The 6,672-nt window shown below is 48.4% G+C and overlaps 1 long non-coding RNA gene across 1 annotated transcript; it reads right to left on the bottom strand.

Moving 5' to 3' along the window:
* Nucleotides 1-3,435: 3,435 nt before the first annotated feature.
* Nucleotides 3,436-5,906, bottom strand: LOC105747184 (uncharacterized). Its single transcript, XR_009180864.1, has 3 exons — nucleotides 5,826-5,906; nucleotides 5,090-5,200; nucleotides 3,436-3,719 (listed from the first exon to the last, which is right to left on the bottom strand). It is a non-coding gene; the product is annotated as an uncharacterized lncRNA (long non-coding RNA).
* Nucleotides 5,907-6,672: the final 766 nt, after the last annotated feature.

Genomic DNA, 6,672 nt, shown 5'->3' with positions numbered 1-6,672 from the left:
TTAGCAGGGGCCAAGTTGGGGATAGGGAATGGGGAGTTAAAGATGAACAGAATTTCTCTAGTGGCAAATGGGAATGCCCTGTATTTTCTGTATAACATTTATGTAATCTAATCTTTAAAAATAAATAAATCAATAAAATAATGGGATTTGATCAAGAGGTCCAGTCACTGGTCCATCTGTTTAATTTGTGTGCATAACTCTTTAATATGCCTACCTGTTTTCATTTTCAATGCATGTGATATTTTTATCTACGGTGCTTAGTACCAGGGAACTATTATGACAGCTCATTTGGGACATTGGAGAGTTGTTGTATGAATTGTGGGGGGTGGTTCTATATCTGAGAAAATACCTTTTGCGATTTTGAACAAACCAAACTATAGAAAATATAGTCCAGTGTGGGACCAGGCAGAGATTGTGATAAAGTCATTCACAACCTCTCCTTCTTGTCCTCCTTCACTCCTTGACCTTGTCCCTGGGGTATTCCCTCCAAGGCCCTGCCTCCTTGGGCCTGCATTGTGGGTCTCTTGTCTGCCCCTGCACCATTTTGGTTCCTGCACTTCTCACCTGTGCTCAGAACTGCACTCTCCCTTCCCTGCACACCTCCTGCTGTTTTCCTCCAGCACTGCCATTCATGTGCTCAGTTTGGCCCAGACCCTCTGCCCTTGCCCATCTCTTCCCACCTGCCAAATCTATCCCCTCTCATACACACCATGGCACACACACATACACACATGTGTATATACATACACACAGATATGTGCATTATATTATATATCATAGGTATTGTCCTTCCACACATTTTATTAACTTGTAAGGTTTTACAGATATCTTCAGGTAGGTAAATGTACATACATCTCATTATTATATTTTCCCATTATTTTTCATTATCACATAATATTCCATATAATGTATGCCTGTCCTTTATTAAAATGTTCCTTATTGGCATGTACATAGTTATCTTCTCTTTTGCTAATACGAGCCATTTACCCTTGCATAACTACATGCTTCCTTGTAGATGTGCAGTTATTTTTCACCAGTCAGGGGACACAAACGCATAATAAAATAGTTGGTTCTCATAACAATGTAATTTTTCCAATTGGTGCATATAGTCATCAAATAGTCATAGATAATGCATTATGATTCCACTGAAAAATGTCTTACAGGTTGCTATCCAACTGTAGCTGGCTAGTAAGATAGGGAATCAATAGATGGATCTGGAACCTGGCAAGAAGTCCATGGGGACATCAATAACCCCCAATATGGCTGCTGGCAGACCCTCCCCAAGATTCTGCCATCCAGAACAAGACTTCATCTGGAAGTCAAGAGAAGCCCTGGATATTCCCCAAGGACTTAATCATTGGACCCTTATGGGGGACTGATGGGGAGTAATCAATCAAACAGCAAACACCTGGAACTCCTCCCCTGCCATTAGCCAAGGGGTGGAATAATTAATGGCTCAAAATGCAGGCACAAAGCCTGAGCTCATGCTTGCCTTCGTTGCCCTGTTCCTGCCTCTGTGCCCTACTCTTGCCCTTTTTCCTCTGCCATGATGGCCATGCAAGTAAACCTAGTACTTATAATCTATAATGGAGAATTGTAGTCTGTAAATCAGCCCTCTTTATCACTTTTCAACCCCCTCCTCTCTACCTGGGACCCACGATCTATTATTTTCTCCCATTTCTCATCCTTCCCTCCCTGAATAAATGACTGACATAACTCACCCGACATGCTCTTGAAATTCATTTCTGCAGCATAGCCAAGAACCTAGACAAAATCCAATAACACAACTAACACAGAATCTTGGGACTCTGGCCTTCTGTCAAGGACTCTGAAATTTATTGAAGATTTTCTTGACTCTAATTGTTTCTCTGATACTGATGGAGACTTGACCTTGGGCACAAATGTTCTCTTAGGTAAAAAAATGATTGTTTTTTCAACCTGACAAAAGATCCTTTTTTTCAATGACAGCAGTTAATATAAGAAGGAAAAAAATGTGAGCAGAGAAGAAAACACCATTTCAAACCACATGGGAAACACACCCCCTCTTTCCTTATCCTTACTCTACAATGAACTCAGAGAAAGGAATTCAGGTCTCCTTAACTTAAGCCTTGTCTTTTCCTGTGTATCTTCCTCCCACTACCTATTACCTTGGAAGAATGTTCCAAAAGGGTGATGGAAACTCTGGTTTCCTTAAATCTTCCTCTTTCTCCAGGGCCTCCAGTCCACAGGACCTGGTAGGAATCCTGCAGGCTGCCATTCTCCTGTACCCTACTTTCCACCCCCCATCCCCCACCAGCCCCTGCCCCAACCTGCCAGTCTCCATACTCTTTCCCATGGGGTCTACACTCGCTGCCACCTGGAAGCTCACACTTACATATTCTGCTGCCAAGAATCTCCCACCTGCTTCCTTACCATCACCAACACTTCCGAACCATTTTTAAACATTTCCCCAAAACCAGATGTTGTTTGAAAACAGCGTTACTTTTCTATATACTTCTGTATACAGGCAGCCAATGTACTGGGTCAGGAAATGGCCCTTTCCAATGTAATTTGGAATGACACCCACATTCCTGAGATGGCTGCTGTGCCTTAAGGAAGGTCCTGTGGCTCTAATGCCAGAGGTCAGCTGGTCAGCCTCAGTTCCTGGCCATGCTGCCACTGCTGAAGTGCACATTTGCCCTGTGCAGTGCTCACACTCAGGTGTCAAATGGGCCTGGGAATGGTGCTTGTGAGTTTGGTCACACACACACTGGCTTGTTACTGTGAGGACAATTTGTGCACTTAAATCATTAATAAATTGATTGCATTTATGGCTGTTTCCATTTATAGTTAAGCAAGGAGATTTTCTTGAGTCATGAGAGATGTCTCACCCAATCAGATGAAAGCATTACTTGGAGAAGTGATGATTTCCGCAGTCAAAAGAGGGAATTATAATCACTAGTTCAGCCCACCAGTGCCCCCAGGGGAATTCATCCTGGCCATCACGGGAGTTCCTGTTTTGCAGCCTGCCCTGTGGAATTTGGACTTGTGCAACTCCATAGTTATGTGAGACAATCTTATAAAAATTTCATAATACTTATACATGTTTCCTGTCAGTTCTTTTTCCTTAGCAAACACTGACTAAATCACTCTGGGAAGGTGGCTTATGTGTTTGCTTCAGTAAAACAGGAAAGGTTCCCTGGCCCTGCTCACTTCTCCTGTGTACAAGGCACTGCCTCCCTGCAGGATTTCTCACTTGAAGGACCACGTGAGAGCAGATAGTGCATACAGACCACCACAGTACAAGAAAAACCAAAACTCAACTCCCTGGCTGCATTAGAAAAATGGATTTAATAATGGTATTCAATTATAGAATTTGCTATTTCAAAAAATAAATATATCCATAAGATAGGTAATTTTTGGATTTATACACATAAAACTTCAATTATCCTCTCATTCCTTCAAATATACCCTCCCATGAACCAAGGCTCACCTGGCTTGACATATTCAGGTTTGGGTTGGCTAACCTTCTTGACCACGGTTGACCTTGATGTTGGTAGCCTATTAGTACTTGCTCTTTGGTAACTTGAGTCTCTTCTTAATCCTTTGAAGTATGGTTAAGCAGGCTCCTTTATTGGTGTTTGTCCCCATGGGAAAGTTCTGCTTGGTCAGGAGGAAATGATAGTTTCCTGATGAGCCCATTGCATAAAAGACGTTGGCATCGTCAGGGATCCGCAGCTCTGGTGGAGATGGGCAGAGGGGTGGTCAGCTGTGCTACTAGGAGCCACAGACCACCCCACCCCTTCTGGTCCCCATGAGGGCCAGTCCAAGCCAGATTCATGAGTCACCCTGTCCAGATCCAGGACCACCAAGGACCCCTCTGATTGACACCTGCCCAAAGGCAATACTCAAGGAGTTTTTATCACAAGCTATGTTTTTCAAAAGTATCCAGGCTCTATCCCTGGTAACCTGACCTAGGGCTGTCAGAGGACCCCCCATTCTGGGTGCCCCATGCCCCAAGGCCTTCACTGAAGGTGACCTTGGAGTTGGAGGAAGTCTTACAGAAGGCAGACACAGCCCCCGAGTCCCACGCTCCGTGGTCCAAGGTTAGTGGAGCCCAGGAAATGGTGGCCAAGTCCAGGCCTCTTGAGCAGGGAGTCAGTGAGGCCTCCCCACCTCACAGCAAGAAAGGACTTCCTCCCTGATCCTATTTTCACCTGCATCCTCTGGCCTAAAGCCTGCTGTGAGGCCATACTGGACTGGAATTCCTGCTCCTGCTTGAATGTGGGCCTCTTTTCCTACCTCCTTACCCCTCTAGCCTCAGTCTTCCTTTTCTGAAGAACATGGTCCTACCCACCCTGGCCATCTCACCATGATGGTGATGGAAGGAAAGAGAAAATTTTAGAAACAACTTGCAGGGAGTAAGGAATGTTACCCAAGGTCAATGCTTGAGAAAGAATGATCAACTCACCAAAGATAAATGAAGTTACTCTTTAGGCACAGAGCATACTTTGTTCCCACACTGCCTGCTGTCCTCTCCCATTGGGACTGAGACCCAGGCAGAGAGGTCCTCAGTGACCTCCCCATGGGCCCAGACCCCAGCCTGCCTGGCTCTGTGTGTCCTGGGAACACTGACTTGGCTCTGCAGAGGCTCCAAAGGGGATTAAGGTGGTTTTGCTTTGTTTTTAGTATCAGTCATGCATGGATTTTAATATCTGTGCCCACAGCAGTAATGACTAACAGATGCACAACACATCATATCCTGGCCAGAGGACGTCCTGCAAGGGGAGCCTGTGTGCTTGGCCTCATGGCCAATGACCAAGTGGAGAGGATCTTATTCTTGGCTCCTGAAATGACAGTTCTCTCCTAGGTTCCTCACTGCCTGGGTCATGTCCAGGGAGGGTACAAGACTGGGAGATGGTGTCTGAAAGGGGAGTTCACTGCGGGCACTAAGGGCTTCCTAGGACAGGTGGAGGTGTGTGCAGGATGCTGGCCACCACCCTTCTGGCAGGTTAACTGTGGCAGAAGGCCTCGGTCCTGGGGGCTGGGATATAGTGTGGGGTTGTCCCCCACCCCCCAGCTGCCCTCTCCAATGATCCCCCTGATGTACTTTGATCCTGTGAAATCAGCTGCACCAGCTTGTAGTCCTCTGGGTGTCCTTCAGGTTGTGCTTCTCCATGGCCTGGCAGATCACAGCTGGAGCCCTATCTTGACAGGTCAGCTGGGGAGTGTCAGAGGACAGACCATCAGGACTTGGCCCTGGAGCTGGCTCCCTCAAGAGCAGCCGCCAAAAGGCCTTTGGGGCAGTCAGCACTGAGCACAGGGCTCTGAGCCTCCAGGCGGGGCTGGGCAAAGGGGGGATGCACTGACTTCTCATGCTCCCCTGGGAGACTGCCATGGAATGAGGGGGTCTCCTCAAGTCCTTTGAGCCCCCATCTCCAATAAGAATTCCCCCCATCTCACAGCTCCTTCCCTGAGGATGGGCCCTCTCCCTCTTCCTTGGCCTGCACAGCTCCTATGGCCATCCAGGGCCCCAAGGACACAGGGCCCTGTAAAGGAGAGCATTGGAGGTGGGTGTGGACAGCCTGCTCACCTCGCTGCCCCTCCTCCCAGCACACCTAGGCTGCTTACTGCCCCTGGGATCTGCACCCTGGAAAAGCTCCTCAAGGACAATATGAGTGAATCCAGGAGTAGAAGTCTAGACCAAGCAGGTGACAGACCTCACCTGCCTGGCCGCGATGCCTGGGCACAGGCAGGTCTCACATGAAGTGTCATTCAAGTCACAATTTACCACCCCTGAGCTCCAGGTGGCCAGAGAAGTGCAGCCCCAGGCAGATGTGCCTCACCTTGGTCAGCATGTGCGCAGGTCGGGGTGGATGGCGGGATCTGCCATCTATTCAGGACCAGGTTCCCTCACCACTGTTGGGGGCAGTAAAAATGAGCACACACCGAATTTAGCAGAGCCAGTAGCACGGCCGCCGGAGTGGAGCCAACTTTCCTATTTGAGTAAGCTATAATTAGTTCACCACAACATGGCGGGTCCCAAATCATGGCAGAACTCAAATCTGCCCTGTTACTTCCTCATTCTTCTTCCCCCTCAGTTCTTTGTTCTCTGTCTTCCCGCCACTGCCCAGGCTGATAAGATAGTGTGCAGGCGCAAGGCGGGAAACTAAGGTCTGCCTCCCACCCCAGCGACAGCAACAACCAATCCTTAGCCTCTACTACCTCACTCCCCGCTCCTCCCCCACCCGAGGGTATATGTACTTTGCCCCCTTTAATAAAGTTGCAGTTTGATCAGAACCCTGTCTTGCTGTCATTCTTTGTGTCTCTTGTCCCACCATTCTTTCTCGGCAGGTTTCGGGTCTCCGTTGCCGTCCCGCGGGCCCGGGCACACCACCACCACGCTGGGGCAGCTGCTTCACTGCACAGCCGGATGCCACCTGACTTCCCTGGTCTGTCCCCACAAGGCCCGTGGCTGGGCCGTATCTCCTCTCTGACCTCATTCACCCCTAACCTCTGCACCTTCACCTCTGTGCTCCTCACTGCTCCTCAGACAGTCCAGGCACATGCTGTGCTTGGGGCTCTCTGGGCTGACCCCTCCAATCTTTCCCCTCAAAAGCTGCCTCAGTGAGGTCATCCCAGGCTGTGTGACCTCAGAATGGAAGCTTCAAGTCTCCACCCACCATGCTCAGC

The sequence above is a fragment of the Dasypus novemcinctus genome, chromosome 16 (genome assembly GCF_030445035.2).
Source record: "Dasypus novemcinctus isolate mDasNov1 chromosome 16, mDasNov1.1.hap2, whole genome shotgun sequence".
Lineage (NCBI taxonomy): Eukaryota > Metazoa > Chordata > Mammalia > Cingulata > Dasypodidae > Dasypus > Dasypus novemcinctus.
The sequence above is the reverse complement of the archived record's forward strand: the minus strand, read 5'-3'. Positions and strand labels throughout refer to the sequence as shown.